This window comes from Ceratotherium simum, chromosome 9 (assembly GCF_057802395.1).
Source record: "Ceratotherium simum simum isolate JZ-2026a chromosome 9, ASM5780239v1, whole genome shotgun sequence".
Taxonomy (NCBI): domain Eukaryota; kingdom Metazoa; phylum Chordata; class Mammalia; order Perissodactyla; family Rhinocerotidae; genus Ceratotherium; species Ceratotherium simum.
This window is the reverse complement of record NC_141908.1, coordinates 34,589,404-34,608,645: the sequence shown is the minus strand read 5'-3', so window position 1 is coordinate 34,608,645 and position 19,242 is coordinate 34,589,404. Positions and strand designations below refer to the sequence as shown.

Below are 19,242 nucleotides of genomic sequence, written 5' to 3'. Positions count from 1 at the left end.
CTTTAATTCTGACAGTGTCCGTGGCTACCTTTGTTGGAGCCCACTGTTTCTTCTTTCTGCCTTCAGAAAATATTTACCTGAACACCTACGGGCCACGTGTTATGTTAGTAAAACAGTCTGCAAATTTAATCCAGGTTTTACATGCTTAGCTAAATTTTCTGGTTCCATTTGTGATCTTAGGGATTCTCAGGCCAATTCTAAAGAATTCTCCTCAAATGATATTTCACAATGCTATAATGCAACCATTTAATTCCATCATATTAAATTCCATGTGACCCTCTCTATATATTTTGGTGAACAGAAAGTCCCATGAAGGCAGAAATTTTATGTTTTGTTCACTCCTCTATCTTCAGCATCTAGAACAATGCCTAGCCCATTGTAGGTTCTCAATAACATTTGGTGAATTGCACTGAATAGAGGATCAAGAAATAATCATGTTAAAATACACTTAATGAAAGGGTGAATGAGTTACTACCCTCCATCACGTTGCTGAAACAAGAACCATCAGACCACTGCAGACAGATGCCAGGAGTAAATCTTTAGTGGTGGTTCCTGTGCCTAAACAGTGTGCCGGGAATGTTAAGGTGAACGGACTTCGACCTCAGAGACCTTCTCGTCTTACAGCAACTAATTTTCTCAACAGATTCAAAACATGGTTTACTGTATTCTAATGACAACTCACCATTTATTTATACCTGCCTTAACAAAAAATAATTACAAAAGACAGAGGAACAGTACATGGGCCCAGTCTGCAGGGAGAGGAGGAGGCTCCAGAAGGGGGAGTTTAAAGTAAAGCCTTTAAAAAACAGACACGTCCAATCTCACCCTGAAGAGCCTGATTCAGCAGGCCCGGGCAGTGGGGTGATGTGGTCATGCACAATTTTTAAAGCACTACAGACCATTTTGATGCTCTGCAAAGGCTGAGAACCAGAGATTTAAAGGGACACCATGTTCTGCCCCTAGCCTCAACCGGCCCCTCTAGAGAATACGCAGGAAGTTCCTGGAAACAAACGGTTTGCTGAAGGGGGGTGAGGCAGTGCAAGATTAGCTCCTTAGACTACAACATCAGTCACGTCTTGTGCCCAAAGGCACAGGTGTCCCTAGCCTGCAGAAAGGGCCCAGTGCATGAAAACTACCAAGGCTTAGTATAGAAAAGGTCAGAATTACAACCTGAATGTTCCTTAAGGGAAACCTCAACGTTAAGAGCTTGTTTCCCAGGAGAATAGTTTACTTCAATCTGTTCTGGGAGGTTGGTAGTGGCAGGAAGAAGGAAGAGAAGCGGTCTTGGATCTGGGGACAACTACAGCTGTCCTGAGAAGCAGGCGATGATCAATGTTCTGTTGAGCAGCTAGGCACTCACCAAACTAGAAGTGGCAATAGCCAACAATGAACAGTGATGATTATGAATACAATTCCTAGGAGGGTAAAGTCCTTCAAATCAAAGAATGTCAGAAATCTGGAAAGTATCTTGGGTAATCTACCTTAATTTACGAATGAGACTGATACCTAGACAGAGCAAAATCTCCAACTTGATGAAACGTCAACACAGAGGCTAGAACGAGATCCCCAACTGCCAACCTGATGTTCCTTCTCCTCTACAGCCCAGAATGTTCAGATAATCATACTCTATTTAAGAGGACAGTTAAAGCATTCTAAAATTATCTGAGATACCAACAGAGATGAAAAACATTATTATTATAAAAACTACAATCATTACATTGTGCATACACTTGATGTCTACGCATCAGAATCTTCCATAGAACTTCCAAATATGGCAGATTCCTGGGGTCTACATCAAGACATAATGAATGAGAATCTCCACAGACAGAACCAGGAATGTGCTTCTAAAACGTACTCATGGTCATTGGACTAACATTTGGGAACCAGTGGCTTAGATAATATTAGACTAGCTGATTAAACCCTCAGCCTTTATTACCAATTGTAAACTGGATAGCTAGCTCATTAACTCTCCAACTCATTCAACCTCCAATTTAACAACATAAGTAAAGAAAGATAGTTACTAAAACTGGGTATCATAGGAACAATGAATAATAAGGTTAACTCTCAAATAATCAGGGATCATGTCCAGGTCATTAGAAAAAAAGGATTTTATTTGGCTGAGGAAAGCACATGTGGGCAGCGACAAAACAAACTACTCATAGTCTGTTAATATAAATAGATGGTACCAAATCCAGAACAAGCAATATTAGATTAATTTCATATTCGGTAAAGATCCCAAAAATCATTGGACTAGCCTGGTAGACAGGATTGAAATAGACATTAAGAAGATCCTTGAATGTATGTATTTCTTTAGAAATCTCTCATTCTGTTAACAGACAAATCCATGCTGAGAACATGTGTTATGAAACAGAAATACCTTTAGTCTTCAAAAACAATAGACAAATATCTTTCAATTTACAGCTGCTATGAACTTGGTGAAAAAAATCCAAATGCACAAGAGGTCATGTTGCCAACATAGATGCCAGCTCCAGGAAACCCTGAAAGAATGATCTGACTGACCATCTCCTCATCGACTGTAAGAACAAGAAGGGCCCCTCCTATCAGCTCCACCAAGCCCCTCTCCATAAAGGTTTAGTTAGAATGCTCTGCAGCCAATCTCAACTAATGAATTCAGGGTGGTATTTTTTGACCTTGTTCCATAGGAACAGCATGGATTCCAGAGGCCCCCTTCATTTCTGCCAAGGAAAGGAAGCATGCAAACCAGATTCACAGTTGTTACTATATTAAACAATCATTAAACAAGTGTATACTACAATTCCACAAGAAATGGGAAGACATGTTTGGGGAAGGTTGGTAAAACTTGTGTCTCACATCAAAGGAAAGTCATAGCCGTAGCTCATACAGCTCACATCTGGACCACCCTCACACACTTGGTTCAATGGGACCCCTCACACACTTGGTTCAATGGGACCATCATGGCGGAATGTGCCTCTTCTCTCCATTGAAACTGGCCTTGTTTTAGAAAACTGGTGAGGATGAAAGGAATGAGACATTCTCAGTTATTTTCAAAATCTACATGTTGGCCTTCATGGGGATGCTCTCAAGAGCTTCATTAAAACCTATATAAGAGCTGGAAGCATATTTGCATGTATATATTATTGTATCTTATATACTTCCATCGGCCAGAACTTCCATCTGCCAACAAAGGCCAGAGAAGATATGATCTCAAAACTTTCAAGTAAAAAAATTGTACTGTTGCAACTGAAATCTGTCATTTCTCAACTTTTGTATTCACTGGTATTTCTCATTTCCCCACTAGCTTTGACACCAATTTCCTATATCAATAACAAGTAGCCACTGGAGTAGGTGGCGTAGGGAGCGAATTTAAGAGCCACAGCCATAGAAAGGCCGAGCAGAGACGGGAAAGGAGCTCTTCTGTGCACTAAATCACTCCATCAGGAATTAGACTTCCACTGCTTAGCAGCCAAGGCTACCAGAAATTAAGTCAATTGGCAGAAAAATAGAAGTATATGCTCTGGAAAAGCATGCACTCTACTGTAAACTTAGGAGGCATCTTCATTTATAAATCATTTATAAATTAGTCTCATGTGAATAAATTCACCGACCCTGATTAACATTGCATAAAGTGAAAACACTCAGGCTGGGATCCTGGACCAAAGACTTCAGTCTGCTAACACAGCCACCCATCCACCCATCTCTGTGGGGTCCTGCCTAACACATCCAGCCCTCTTTGCACCTTCACGCTCTAACGCCGACGGAGATGAGGGGATATGAGGGCAAAAATGGGACTATGTGGAATATTAAACAGGGGACCATAGAACGTGTGTCATAAGTCATGGCTCTGCCACCATCCCACTGTGAACTTGGACAACTCAGTGAACCTCCCTGACTTCAGTTTTCACATTTCTTAATTTGAGAGCCTTAGATTATATCATTGGTTTTCAAGCCCTGCTCTAAGAGGCCATAAAGGTTACAGAGGAACACTTTGGGGGCTCCAAAGACAGGGCGCTTGGCAGGGAAAGGAAAAGCAGCAATAAGTAAAGTTCTCGGGACTTCTATCCTCATTTATCTAACTCTGCTTTATTACATTGAGCTTCCTGGTAAGATTTCCTTCGGGAAAAAAAAAATTTCATTGAAGGTTTTCATTACTAATATAAGTTTGAAAAAAATCCTCTCACTCGATAGCTTGAACTCTAAAATTCTAATCTAGGCATGGCAATATAACATGATAATTCCCAAGCTGAGCGGCCTGGAAGGTCTACACAAACCAAACGTAGAGCAATGCCCTCAGCTAAGCAGGCCACAAGTACCCATCATAAGGACCACAGCTATATTAGGGCATCAGCTCACTGGTGCTGGGAAGAAGATCAATCCTGCCCAGCCCAGAGAAAATGGGCCACACCTAGGACAGCAAGATACATTTTCACTTCAAGGAGAGCTGAAGTAAAAGCACAACTCTGCCAAATACAGCTCAACTCTGTTCTCCAACATCGGCAAAAGACATTTCTGAACAGTGTCCCAAACTACGTGGATAAATCCGGGGCCCTGCATGCACAAGAGGCGGTGGTTTAAAGCATCTCTAAGTGTGGGCAGAAGTCAGGGGATGATTTCCCTAAAGGCTAAGAGCGGAGAAAAGACGGTTCTACAAAAGCCTTGCAATAAAGAGCATTATCTTGCCAGCCAGAGGCTGAAATGAACAATAGGCTGTCGGCCTTCAGCCACCGCCCCATTCCCCCATTCAAGGTCAGAGACTGTCTCTGGCTCCCCCAGCAACAGCTCCCAGGGCACCACACACAGTCTGCAGCCAGACTGAGGCCTGATCTTACGAGGTGGCTATAAAATATGCTTCTGGGTTAGTTATATAAAAATTAAAGGCCCCTTGCTTAAGTGTTTCCTTCTTGCCCTGTTGCCTGGCGCCTGCCTCAATACTGTCTTTTTCTCTTCTCACAATAGGCCCCTGTGATCTGCAGGGCTCCCTGCAGGAAGGCACCGTTTTAGAGGCACAGTCTATTATGACTGATTAGACTCCCCTCCTCGGGGTCTGCCTGGAAACAAAAGTTTCGTTTTCTTTTCAGGGCTGCATGAAGTAAACAGCTATTTCAGAGTCAGTCCTAGGTGAAAAGCATCTTTTACCTTCTATTGAGAGGACCAGCAGTTTGAGGGTTACCTGATGCCAGGATGGCCTAACAAAACCACTTTTCTGGGATGCTTTGTGGTTGCTGGGGTCTATGATCTTTTTCCCCTGAGGTGACTAGACATTTCATACACTGACACCAAATAGCTGCCATGACAGAAGCAGATCACTCTGACCTGTTGCTGGCTCTCATGTCTCCTTGGGATTTAAAGGCAGAAATGTTCATGAAATTGAAGCATTCTGAAACGAAACCACCTTATCTCACTCCACTGAAATAAATACTAATAAAAGCTAAATAACTGAATGTATTCTACAATCTATTCAACTCTCTTTCCTCATAAATTAATAAAATATTTATATCCATCTTGGACTGGTAGACATCTGATTATGAGCCAGAGGTTTCATCAACATAATGCTAAACACCCTTATGAAAACTTCAGTCACTTTTCCAGATGTTTCCAAATATCCAGATGTTTGGCATCAGGCACATAAAGCATCCAGATGACTGTTTTACTTTCCACGCATATATTTTGTTGTACTGAACAAAGAATCCTGACATAGAAGCAAAGGGCTGGTAAAATCCCCAAAGGATGACTCGTTGACACACCATACCTTAAAAGAGAAATGTATTTTTATCACTCCCCTAAAAAAAGATGACCTTGATTAAATTCTAGAGAGTACAGCTCCACAATACAATTCCTCATAAGTGACATCTTTCGGAAATATTCCTAACGTCCGACTTAAATCCTTCTGGCTTCAATGCAAGACTCACATCTCTTAGCCATCAGTAAGGACACATACAGATTCTTTCAAGGCTTCTACTCCTATAGGAAGACCAAAATACCTCCTAGTTCTTCAAGAGAGACTTGTATTTAAACAGCTACCTGACGGCCGGCCCTGTGGCTTGGTGGTTAAGTGCGCGCGCTGCGATGCTGGCGGCCCGGGTTCGGATCCCGGGTGCGCATCGAGGCACCACTTCTCTGTCCATCCTGAGGCCGAGTCCCACATACAGCAACTAGAAGGGTGTGCAGCTATGACATACAACTATCTACTGGGGCTTTGGGGGGAAAAAATAAAATAAATAAAATCTTTAAAAAAAATAAATAAATAAATAAAAATCTTTAAACAGCTACCTGAGAACTAAAGGACGAAGGCCTTCAGTCATCTCTGGGATGACTTACCAGTCAGACCCCGCAAAAGTAGAAGGAGGTCTAACACTACTGTTATTTCATTCATTTCTCCTCATACTTTCATCATGTGAGCATACCTAATTTGGTCAAGCAAGACAAGGGAGGGGACACAATGACACATTTCTAGTGGTCACCACATTGTTCACTAAACCATAGCAACAGCACATGGCAGTAGCTGTTTAAATCCTGTGACATTTTCACTACAGACCTTGGGACCTGGCTCAGGAGGCAGATGTCAACCATGCTCTCCTCATGCATGAATCACAACAAATCAAATCAAATCAAATAAAGATGTGCTATGACTTCAGAGCCCTTGAAGACAAGGACTCTTTGTTTGCTAGATCAAAGACCTCTGTCCACAAATAGGCAAATGCCTGAAGTTTGTCCACTGCTCCCTCCTACTTCTCATTTCACATCTCTTCTATTTTCTTCTGCGCTCTGCCCCAATTCTGGGTCTTAATCGGGAAGACCTTGCTCTTAGCTACCTGAAACCACTTCCACCGAGCCCAAGATGACAGCGGACAAGGGATTTGAGCAGCAGTTCTTAAAGTGTGGTCCTTGAACACTTGAGGGTCCCGGAGGCCCTTTTACAGAGTCTGTAAGGTCAAAACCATTTTTATAATAATACTAAGATGTTACTTGCCTTTTTCAGAGTTGACATTTGCACTGGTGGTGCAAAAGCAATGGCAGGTGAATAAAACTGCTGGTGCCTTAGCATGAATCAAGGCAGTGGCACCAAATTACATCAGTAATCACTGAATTCATCACAGCCATGCAGTCTCAGTTAAAAAAAAAAAACAGACAGTTTCACTTAAGAACATCCTTGATGATGCAATAAAAAGCATTAATTTTATTAAATCTCAACCCTTGAACACACACTTTTTTATTTATTTTATTTTCCCCCCCAAAGCCCCAGTAGATAGCTGTATGTCACCGCTGCACATCCTTCTAGTTGCTGTATGTGGGATGCGGCCTCAGCATGGCCAGAGAAGCGGTGTGTTGGTGCGCACCCGGGATCCGAACCCAGGCTGCCAGCAGCGGACGGAGCACGCGCACCCAACCACCAAGCCACGGAGCCGGCCCAAACACACACTTTTTTAACATTCTATGTGATGAAACGGGAAGTCTGCATAAAGCACTTCTGCTACATATGAAAATATGATTGTCTTGAGGAAAAGCACTTTTGTGATATTCTAGTTACAAGATGGACTAGCCATATTTGCATTCTTATTTGAAAGAAGGACTGACAAACTACAGTTATTCAAACTCATATACTTGGCAGTTATTTTCTTAAAAATGAATGAAGTGAGCCTTTTACATTAGGGAAAACTGACAGGGACCGGCCCCGTGGCGTAGCAGTTAAGTGCGCACGCTCCGTTGTTGGCAGCCCGGGTTCGGATCCTGGGTGCACACCAATGCACTGCCTGTCAAGCCATGCTGTGGCAGCATCCTATATAATAAAGTGGAAGAAGATGGGCACGGACGTTAGCCGAGGGCCAGTCTTCCTCAGCAAAAAGAGGAGGATTGGCAACGGATGTTAGCTCAAGGCTGATCTTCCTCACAAAAAAAAAAAAGGAAAACTGACAATATTTGTTCCCAAATGTAAAAACTGAGCTTTCAAGAAAAAATGAGGATTTTGGAAAACTTGTATCCACTCTGAGCTTGACAACTTCCTAATATTTCAAGACTTTTCTGATGGGCTTGGTGACGATAATAATGAATGTGATTTTTAAAAAATATAGTATTATGAAGTGAATCAACATTTAGAGGTTCCGGATAATCAATTCAGTGAATCAATATTTTTCAAGTCACTATTACACATTGTTAAAAAATTATGCATTCATTCAAGATGCAAGACAGGCAAATAAATTTTAATGTAACAGAGTACAAGAAGTTCATTAATACGGTTTCAGATTCCACTTTGCAACTAACCTTTAAGAAACTACTACTTGTCCAGTGTTTATATGCTACAGAATCAAAAAAGAATATCCACTATTATCTGAAAATGCTGTTAAAATATTTCCTTTTCCATCTGCATATTTGTGTGGGGCTGGATTTTCTTCAGCTACGTTGATCAAAATAGCACAAGTGGAGGCCGGCCCCGTGGTGCAGTGGTTAAGTTTGGCGCACTCCGCTTCAGCAGCCTGGGTTCACAGGTTTGCATCCTGGGTGCAGACCCACACCACTCATCAGCCATGCTGTGGCAGCGACCCACACACAAAATAGAGGAAGACTGGCACAGATGTTAGCTCAGGGCTAACCTTCCTCAGAAAAAAAAAAAAAACACACAAGTGACTGATTGCAGAAGCAGATATGAGCATGCAGCTATCTTCTATTAAGCTAGACTTCAAAAGATGTATAAAAATACAAAATAACGCCACTGTTACGGACTGAATTATGTCTCCACAAAATTCAAATGTTAAATCTCTAATCCTCAACTCAACTGTATCTGGAAATAGGGCTTTTAGGAAGTAAGTAAGGTTAAACGAGGTCATAAGGATAGGGCCTTAATCCAAGGGATCGGCAGCCTTGTAAGCAGTGGAGAGGTCTCTGTCTCCACACACACAGACCTTGGAAAGGCCATCTGATCACACAGAGAGAAAGTGGCCACCTGCAAGCCAGGAAGTGAGCCTTCACCAGAATCCAACATGCTGGCATGGGGACTTTCAGCCTCCACAACTGTGAGAAAATAAATTTCTGTTGTTTAAGCCATCCAGTACATGGTATTTTGCTATGGCAGCCCAAGATGACTAAGACTATGACTATTCTGATTTTCTTGTTTTTAGTTTTGGAAAATAGGGGTTTTTCAATAGAAAAAAGTAACATTAACATATAATGAGTTTATTGCTATATTTAATAAAATAATTTTATCAAATTTTGTTTTAATTTCTAATACAGTAAGTACCAATACATAACCTGCATAAACAAAAACTTTTGGGGATCCTCAGTAATTTTTAAAAATATAAAAAAGGGTCCTGGGGCCGGCCCCGTGGCTTAGCAGTTAAGTGCGCGCACTCCGCTGCTGGCGGCCCGGGTTCGGACCCCGGGCGTGCACCGACGCACCGCTTCTCCGGCCATGCTGAGGCCGCGTCCCACACACAGCAACTAGAAGGATGTGCAGCTATGACATACAACGATCTACTGAGGCTTTGGGGGGATAAATAAATAAATAAATAAAATTATATTTAAAAAAAAAACAAAAGGGTCCTGAGGCCAAAAATTTGAGAACTACTGAATTAGAGAATAGCTTCTTTATTTATACAAAGAGGATGAATTCTTAAGACTCAAAACTTGAAGAAGCAAATAATGGATTTCTAACATTAAAATTTCTTGCAAGATTGTTGGGGAGTCAACCACAGCTTATAAAGAACAACTATATCTGAACAACTATATCTGCCATCTCTCCACGAAGATGAAGTCATACCATTCAGAGACTGGGCAAGTTTCTCCATATAGAAAAGAACCCTCCACCAATTTACAAGGTAGGGGGGAAAAAAAGACTTCCCTTCAGTTCCTATGTTTTGACACGGCCAGGTACAACCCCTGGCATTTACCAGGTTGGACAGCAGCAGTCTCTAACTGTTCTCTGGTCGTCTCTGGGATGTGCCCCCCTCTGTCACATGGAGGCTCAGTACAAGGCTAGATATTCTTTTCCCAAAGCCAAGTGAATCTTAGATTCCAAGCAAGAATATGAGAGAGAGAGAGAAACAGTTCTCTTCTTCCACATGGTCTACAGGACATGCCTCCCCCAAAGTGCAGGGAGCATCAGACTCGGCAAACCCACCCCAGTAAACAGATTTGTCCAGGAACGGTTGACATGCTACAGTATCAAACAATGAAGAACAAATATGCAAGGAACAAAAAGATGATTATCTTTTAGCAGTGCACTATACATATCCTTGATACCAACCACAGGGAATACACTATTTCCGAGTTTTACACCTATTCCTGGAAAAGACTTCAAAATGGAAAATTCAGTGTTGTTCTTAGTGGTATACCAGTAAATGTGGAATACCATATGTGTTGCCAGTACATTTAACGGTGGGGAAGGAGCGCTCATTTTCCATGGCAAAAACCAAACTGCCGAAACAAAACAGAGCCTTGGCTCACGTTACTGTGATTGGCCACTTCCACTCTCCAGTGACGCAGAGCTGAGGGGGAAAATTCTGTCCGAGAGCTCAACTTCATGATGAAGGGTGACTGACAGTGATTGCTGGACCGTAATCAGGAACCACTGAGCCATTTTCTTCTCCTGAGTGTGTTTCAGTCAATTGTTGTGAATGAAAACGAACTCTGACTATATATCCTTGGCAGACTAATCTAGAGAATGAAAGAGTTGGGCAGGAGCCACACGCACCACTGTGGTGAAAGGAATAAAGAATGGCTGTTAAACTACAGTGCACAGAACAGAGTCTGGGGTATGACGGAGGAGCCAGGAAATAAAAAGCCTAACTAATGACTCGAAAGCTCCGTCTTTCAAATACTGCCCAAGCCAGGGACGCTTTCCCAGACAGGCCCTTACTAGCGGCAAGTACCAAGAGTGTGCCCAGCACATCCAGCTCACCTTCTGGTTAGGGAAGCAGCAGGCTCCTTTGACAACCTGCAGATGTTTTCAATGCGACTTGGGTTTAGAGACTGATGCAGCGATTTCCAGGTGGTTACAAAAGGGAACTAGGGACTAAAGTCACAACGTAATCTAAAATCACAGTGATCTATTTTTACTTCAAGCTTGTTACTCTCCTACCAACTGGCCTTGGACTTTTGTTACTTTGTCTTCTTGTTTGTAAATTTTTGTACCTACCGTTTTATTATCTAGGTACTTTGTTTTTATATCTGCAGTCAATGAAGCATTTAACCTCTCTCAGATGGGACTACCTGAATATATATGCATAATATATATTATACACACAGGCATGAGTAGACAAAATTTTATATAGAAACATAAAATTGTAGAACTGGAAAGGATATAGAGACCATTTGACTAACCTGTCACCTAAAGCAGGAACTTGAAGCACAAGATACCAGACCCACCAGGTATCCTCTCGACTATCCTTTGTGTTCTGTGCTGGTCTCTTCTGAGCATCCTTCCAGCCCATTCTAGCCTGGCCTCCTCACTCTTCTTCCAGCCTGGGGAGTTCACCTCCTTAGTCACATTCTCCTTCTCTATTTGGATCACACACACACAATCCCTAGCCACCTCTGTTTAAGCCTGTTCTCTCGTGTGTGATCTTCAGTTCAGGACCAAGAATCTCACATTGGGCATTTTACCATCACTAAAAAATGAATTTAATAAAAACAAACCTTATTTCCTCCACCTGAAAAAAAATTCCCAGATCAGATTTGTCCATCGTGGTTGTGCTTTCTTCTTAATTAAATGTATACTATTTGAATAGATTCCTATTCTCCTCTTACGTCTGTCCCCATATTCAGTGGATCACCCTGTCTCTTGCTGACTTCTCTTCAATTTTGAGGCCTCATACTCATTGTCATGGCCACAAACTTGGTCCAGGACCCAGTTATTTAACGCCTGAACCATCTGTCTTTCAAGTTCCAGTATCTCTCCCCTCCAATGTATTCTACGCAGAGTATGGATATTCTTTAAGACTTAGAATTACATAAAATGCCCTTCTCAGATTTCCACAGAATCAAATGAAAACAGATGTAAAAGCACTTGATAAACTGTAAAGTACTTTATAACTATTAGTTACTTCCCTTTCCCTTGTTCTTTTCCTTCCCACTTTTATCTATCTTCCAATTGAGATTTTTTTAATCACAGGTTTCAAATCTCTCCACTATTACTTCCTTAGAAGTTTAATCATGCTTGCCTCCTGTCACGCTTTATTCTGTAACACAGATCCCAGTCCGATATTTTTCCTTGTCAACCAGCACATTTATTCTGACTTCTACTGCTCCAAGACAGAGTTCGCGCCAGTCTCTTCTTCTGTTCCCAGAAAGCCCTCCACCAACCAAATCGAGTCTCTTCCTTCTTTTATAATCCTCCTCAAGACCTATCTGCTTTCTTTGGGCCCTATACCAACAGCCCACTTTGTCCTGCATTTTACAAATAACTTCAAACACTCCAATAATCTGCCCAATCTATAACTGTTCCAATGAGGTTCGCTTTTTGGTGGAAAACTGAGGTTATATACGATCATGTGTAGCAAGTGTTTGGTATGCGACAACAGGTTATATAAGGCTGACTGTGAGCCTTGGAGTTAAATGGATCTGGATAAAAATCCCAAAGTTGCCATTTACTAAAGTATGTCAGATCTATTTACCCTGAACCTCTCTTTCCTTACTCCTACACTGCATAGGGTAGATCTCAGAATTAAAGTAATATATACTAGCCTATTGGCACTCAGTGAACAATAAATGGGAGCCTTACTATTTCTATATATGTATATGCCTTTTTTGTACACATGACAAATATACTAGCTAGTGTTTACAACACGGAATAAAATGGAATAGATTCATGAACTCTGCTCATGACCAAATAAATAAAAGATGTGCTTATGTTTTACAAGTATTTAAATTTCAAATGAAATCTAAATTTGACTCACAGAGAGTCAAGCTCAATAAGCACATTCACTGGCAATAACATCTAAAACGTTAGTTTAAATTAAAATAGGGAATAAAAATATAAATATAAGCACAATTCTTAAAGTTTTGAATTATTGTTATTCTTAGCATACATTTGGTCCTTAATTAAATACCTATTCAAGTAAGTCCAGTCTTTTTCAAAGCATTAGAAACTCCTGTGGGAAAAAACTCATGCCTTTTATCTTACTATGCAAGTCAGGGTGAAGTGAGGGAGACAAAGAATAGGGAGGCAGTTCTTTCGCACAGGAGAAACAAGGTGATCCTAAAATAGACCTTTAACATTACTCTGCAGAAATAAATGCCAGAATGGCAACTAAGTCCTGAGCAGCAACTAGAAATTCCCATTCTAATGGAGTTGGTGATGATATTGCCAAAGCTGTAAGAGTTTTGATTCAAGTTCTCTAATCAACTCACAGCAGAGCGCTTCATACCATCCTTATGTACCTTACAACCATAACAACATCTAAATGCCACAGAGACACTTCCCAAGTGAAAGCTCCACGTGCAGGGACCTGTGCCAGCCTCTGTTTCAGATTCTATGGGGTCTTAAAGTAACACACAGCCCTCACTGCTTTTTCTGGAGGTCTTTCATTGTTATCTTCCCAGAATATGAAATAAGGGCACATAACGCCAATTGTTTTACAGTTGGCAAAGGGCACAGGTTTTAGAAATGGCATTTTTACAAGAATAAAAATAACAAAGAAGCAACACCCTATTTAAAAAAAAAAAGTGGCTGCTAAGAATGAAATAGAAGATGAGGCTCCCTGTTGCATAAAATTGTACTCAGGCTTGTGGGGAGAGGGGAGGGTTTAATTAAAGTCAGGCTGAAAAGCAAGCATCTCCACAAAATCTCATCTGTCCCCAGGTACACTATCCTCTGTACTTCCTCTTTTATTATTTATTATTTTTTTATTTTAGCTCCCCCATGCCCACATCAAAGGAAAGTCCTGAAGATGTTAGAAGTGAAGGAATACAACAGCTGAGGGAGCAGACAACTGTCTGTCCGTGGAAGAAGAGGCCCAAGGAACGTGAAATATAAATGCAACGTTTCTGAAACAAACCTCAGACCCCAACCACAGCCTGCTCTCTCAAAGTGACCTCATGCTGAGCCCAGGGCCAACGTACTTTCGGAGCAAAACAGAACAGCCATTTCTTTAATAACTGAGAGTCGATCTAGACAGCCAACGCTTGGAGAAGACTGGGGAACAAATCTCCTACCGCTGCTCCCTGCTACCTTTAGGCTACATGGCAACACGAAGACTCTGGAATAAGCAATGAGGTCCTTCCTGATCTGTCCCTAACTTCCTATCCACCTTTCCTCTTCCTACACCCTGCTCCCTATAAGACTGGAGAATCAAGGTAAACTAAAGTCCCTGCAGCTTTATTAAGATGCCACCTTCTTTGTATAAAATGACATCTTTACCCGGTGTGATAGGCTGAATAGGGGCCCCCACAAAGACATCCATGTCCTAATCCCTGGTACTTGTGAATATTTACCTTACACGTAAAAAAGGACTTTGCAGATACGATTAAGTTAAGGATCTTGAGATGAGATTATCCTGGATTATCTGGGTGAGCACAATGTAATCATAAGGGTCATTAAAGGAAAGAGGGCACAGGATCAGAGTCAGAGAAGAGGCCATGAGTCACGGAACGTAAGCAGCTTCTAGAAACTGAAAGGGCAAGGAAATAGACTCTCCAAAAGAACACCACCCTGTAGATGCATTTTATACGTCTGACAGAACTGTAAAATAATAAATCCACCTGTTTTAAGCCACTAAGTGGGTGGCAATTTGTTACAGCAATGATAAGAAACTAATACACCTGGTTAACTCTTATTTATCCTAAACTCAGCTCAGGCACCCTTTCCTACAGGAAGCCTCCCCTGAGAGCTCCTACCCCATCTGCCTGCCTTCCTCCATCTCCTCTTGATTGGTTGTTCCTCCTCTTTGCAAAGCACCTGGGGCATTTACCTTTAGAGAGCCTAGCAGTGTAACTGTTGAAATATGTATCTGTTTCCCTAACTAGACTGGGATGCTCCCTCTTAGGAAAATGAATAAGAGGCCCTACTCTTATTTCCAGTGTTTACTAACGTTTCTGACACACAGTGGCAGTCAAATATTCATCAAAAGTTTTTCAAGTTAGTATGACTCATCCCTTAATGATCAGCAGGATACATGCCCTCCCTTCCTTACTAGACGATAAAGACACAGATGACGAACAAATAACTAGTTCATTACCGGAGGCTCAGAAATCCTATGTAAATGGCTCCTTTGTCCTCTAGAAAGGCTCTCAAAATATTGTTTGCCCATAAAACACTGGCTTGAAAGAAGTAGTGACTAACCTTTCTATTGCCAATGAAAAAGGTTATAAAACTTTCGGTCCTGAGGAGAAACCAAGTATTGGGTTGACTGAAGAAGAGAGAGAAAATAGAACAACTAGAGATGCATTGGTAATTCTTGAAAAGTTACTGTATTTTCCAAAGATGACCACAGCAGCCTCTCTCACTCCACATGTTCTTCTGCACTGTGACTCTCACACTCCACCATCAAGAAGTGAAGTCATTGCCTTCCCCTTTGCATCTGGGTTGGCCTTAGTGACTCACTCATAACCATCAAAATGGTGGTTGACTGCCGAGACCAGCTCAGAAGACTTGTTGCAACTTCTGTCTCTTTGAATGCCAGCTCTCTGGATGCTTCTTCCTGGATGCTCCCTCTTGGAAGCCAGCTGTGATGCCATGAGAAGCTCCAGCCACATGGAGTTCTACATGGAGGCACACTGGTTGATAGGCTCTGCTGAGCTCAACCTTGGAGTCATCACAGCCAAGAAACTAGATACTTGGATGAAGAAGCTTCCAAATGAATTCCTGCCCCTAGGTCAATCAGATCTTCCCTGAGGAGGCCCTAGACATGATAGAGCAGGGACAATCATCCCTGCCATGCCTGGCCTGACTTCCTGACCCACAGAAGCCATGAGCCTAATAAAACTAAGTTTGGGGTAATTTATTATGTACAAGCAGTAACTGCAACAGTCAATGAACAGTCTAAAAAAATAACTACTGTGCCTTTGCTTCTTGATCCTAAGAAGACAGACTGGCCAGAAAAGAGTCTTGGTGAATTAGATTAATCTAATTCTGGCCATACTGATATGTGAAATACACACATGCTCCTGAACTGTAGCTCCCATAATTTGAGATTTGAGAGAATACGTTGCTTCTAGTTTAGTGAGAGACTGAAAAAAGTCCCCTTCCCTCCATGTTGAAAATTTTACCATGGATGGAGTTATCTGGAAGGTCTTGTGCTGGATTTATAATGTTATACCCTCAAATGTTCTAGAGGTTAGATTAGATGGGATTAAACTCAGAGGGATGCTGGAAGCACACCAAAATGTCTGCTCTCTTTCCTGCCCAATTTGGTCCATGGTAAATAAAACCTGACAGGCCTTCTTAAATCAACTTAATAATGTGTAGCACGAGTGCTTTCAGATGCCCAGTAGCTAAACCACATCAGCTTTCTTAAGAAGCCTTCTAGCAATAGGCAAAAAAAATAACGGCTACTGCCAAGAGTGCTGTGTACAAGAGAGCTGGTGGCCTTGAGTGACTCATTTCACAAGGCTCCATCTATCTACACGGAAGGAGCTGGGACTTTAATAACCAAACTCAGGCCTCAGGCTTATTTGTTAAAACCAGATGCTGTCATTTTGGAAGCAGATGAGAACAGTTATAATCGATTTGGAATTCTGATGAACTCCAGGTGCATCTCTCAGCAGCCTGGGGGGCTGGTAGCTCCAAGCCCTCAGAGGGTTTTATTACTAGTGTCAGAGGAGGCTATTCCGTTGCAGTCTATGCGGTCTCTGTACTTCTTCCCTTTGATTTCAAATGGGAGCATTTTTTTTGCCAGACTTTTGGAGACACTCTCTTAAAGGCAATTTCTCAGATATATTAAAGAATGTAATGTAAAAAATTAGGAAGACGAAGAAAAGCTGAGGAGAGCAGGGTCTAGGTAGAAGACCTCAAGGTTCCTAAGGGAAATTGGATTACATATCGTGTTTATAACTCTAAAGCAGGCGCTAGTTGATGTGCTTAACCAGTAAGAGTAGTTTTATGACCCAGCGGATTGCTAGCTATGGTTCATGTCATTTGGGAGAGAAGAAAAAGCATGATCAGAACCCCAAATAGTGTTTATGGTGGCTCAGCTTCAAGGGCACAGCCTGAGAATCTAGCCACGTTTTAGGAATGCCTGCCCATTTCCCAGGCCTGTTTCTCCAGGCTCCTTGTCAACCCTATGCATTTCTCAACATCCTTCCAATCAACCCTTTCTTTTGTTTGTTAGAATCAGTTTCTGCTTCTTGCAAACAAGACCCTGAACTAATGCAAATATCAACAGAGTGACCTTTACTTCTAGATATATTGTTTTCTGTCTGGTAGGCCAAATGCTCAAAAACGTATATTGCCATGCAACTAAGAAAGTACCAATTTAGGGATGATGGTAATATGTCCTTCCACGTACCTAAATTAGCCAATAAGGAAAAACAGATGACTCCTTATTCTCACTCTGGTCCTCAATTCAGGACTATCAATTTGCATGAGGAGATGTTTCAACACCAAAACCAGTGTTAATTCCCTTTATTAAAAAAAAATTTTTTTAAGACAAAAGAATTCCAGTTGCATAATGGCTGACTTAACGGTTTAGTCTTCATCTACTCTCTACACTCACATTTTCAGGCATGTCATAAACCATGTATGGTACAAATCTGAATTTATGTAATTAAAACTCACTTATCATCATCTACACTGAGGAGATATATGTGCTTGCTCAGTGACACCAGGCTTAGGCCCCAAGCCCCACACCCACCAAAAGCAAGGCCTTGGGTTAATACTCTTCCCACCATCAGATACCAATAAATTGGAAGTGCTTCCTATTTTTCTAAAACATGTACGTCAGACAACATAAGACATGTAGCAAGATCCTTTGCAAAAAAACAGAAAACCAAACTTGTTGGGATTCTGAATATTAATTGTAATATGAGAAATGGATGCAATTATACATAAAAATCTATCAGAAGCTAAAGGATACCTTCCTTCAATTTATGTTTGAATTAATGAGTCCAAATAGGACAGAATGGATTTGTTGCCTCAAGTAGAAAAAAAAAAATCTTGCTACATCCTTAAGATGTGTGATCTTTAAATTTCCTTTTAGCACCTGGTGTCTCAGCTCTGCTCTAACAATGATCAAAGCCCAAAGGGTCTGGCTACTCCAATGCCTATTACTTTATTTGCAAAAATAGACACTGATGTCTGATGCTGAACCACCCTTCACCAGTTCCCCCAGTGAAAACAGGAATAATCCTTTCACCCTTCTTAAGGAGATGGTGGAATCCCAACTTTCTAAATGGGATAAAAAGCTTTAACAACAATCTTGAGGGCAAAGGCTCTTCTTTGGCCCTCCTCCCTGGTATCTTGGTACCTAGTATGGTACTCGCTCTGCCACGGACAGCTCAATAGGTATTACTCACTGACCAAACCCTATCTGCACAGGCATCTGAGATCAAAAGGACAACTCTTCCTAATCAAGAGCAGCTGGCTCCCAAACCTCCCTAAACCCAGAAAATTCAGCTGACATTTTTGCCAAAAAGATTAAAGAATACACTCTTCACTATGATGTATAAGAAAAAAAACAATCCACTCACATAAAGATGGGAGAAAGAAAAAGAAGGAATTTAAAAGACTTTGGGCTGTGAGTGGCATTGCATTTTTTTAAAAAGCAAGATCAATATAAAGGAACACCTTTTTCAGCCTAAGATTGAACAGATAAATAGATTGATGCTCTTCTGACCTATCCATAAGAATCAAGTTTCTCAGGGGCATGCTCCTGTCCTGTCCTCATTCACAAGGCAATTAGGATTAATCCCTTTGCTTGGTCTGTCTACATGGACACCACAGCTTGAGGTTAATGCAGGCCAAGAGCACAGAGAGAACCAGCTCTGTCCTTGTCCCCTTTCCCACGTGGACTGGTTCCTCTAAGATGTAAATGCTTGTCCAAGGAGAATCAGAACTTAAACACCCACCATCATTCATAAGTAATTACAGAAATGAGGCAGATTTTGGTTAAAGCTCTAAAAAGTCAGTCAAAATTAATTTAGTTCTCATGTAGTATAGCCAGCTATTAGATTTAGTAGGATTACTTTTTCTTTTTCAACTAAGCACACACTATGCCCTAATTGGCTAAACCAGATACAATTCTGACAAGAGATAATTAAAACTCAATTCTGCAAGTATTTATATTCCTGTTATGCATAAGAAGGGCACTATATCTTACCTATGAGAAAACAAAATTA

At 41.3% G+C, this 19,242-nt stretch overlaps 1 protein-coding gene across 6 annotated transcripts in view; it reads right to left on the bottom strand.

Moving 5' to 3' along the window:
- Positions 1–19,242, bottom strand: part of FMNL2 (formin like 2) — a 295,947-nt gene that overhangs the window by 37,829 nt on the left and 238,876 nt on the right. The window lies entirely within an intron of this gene.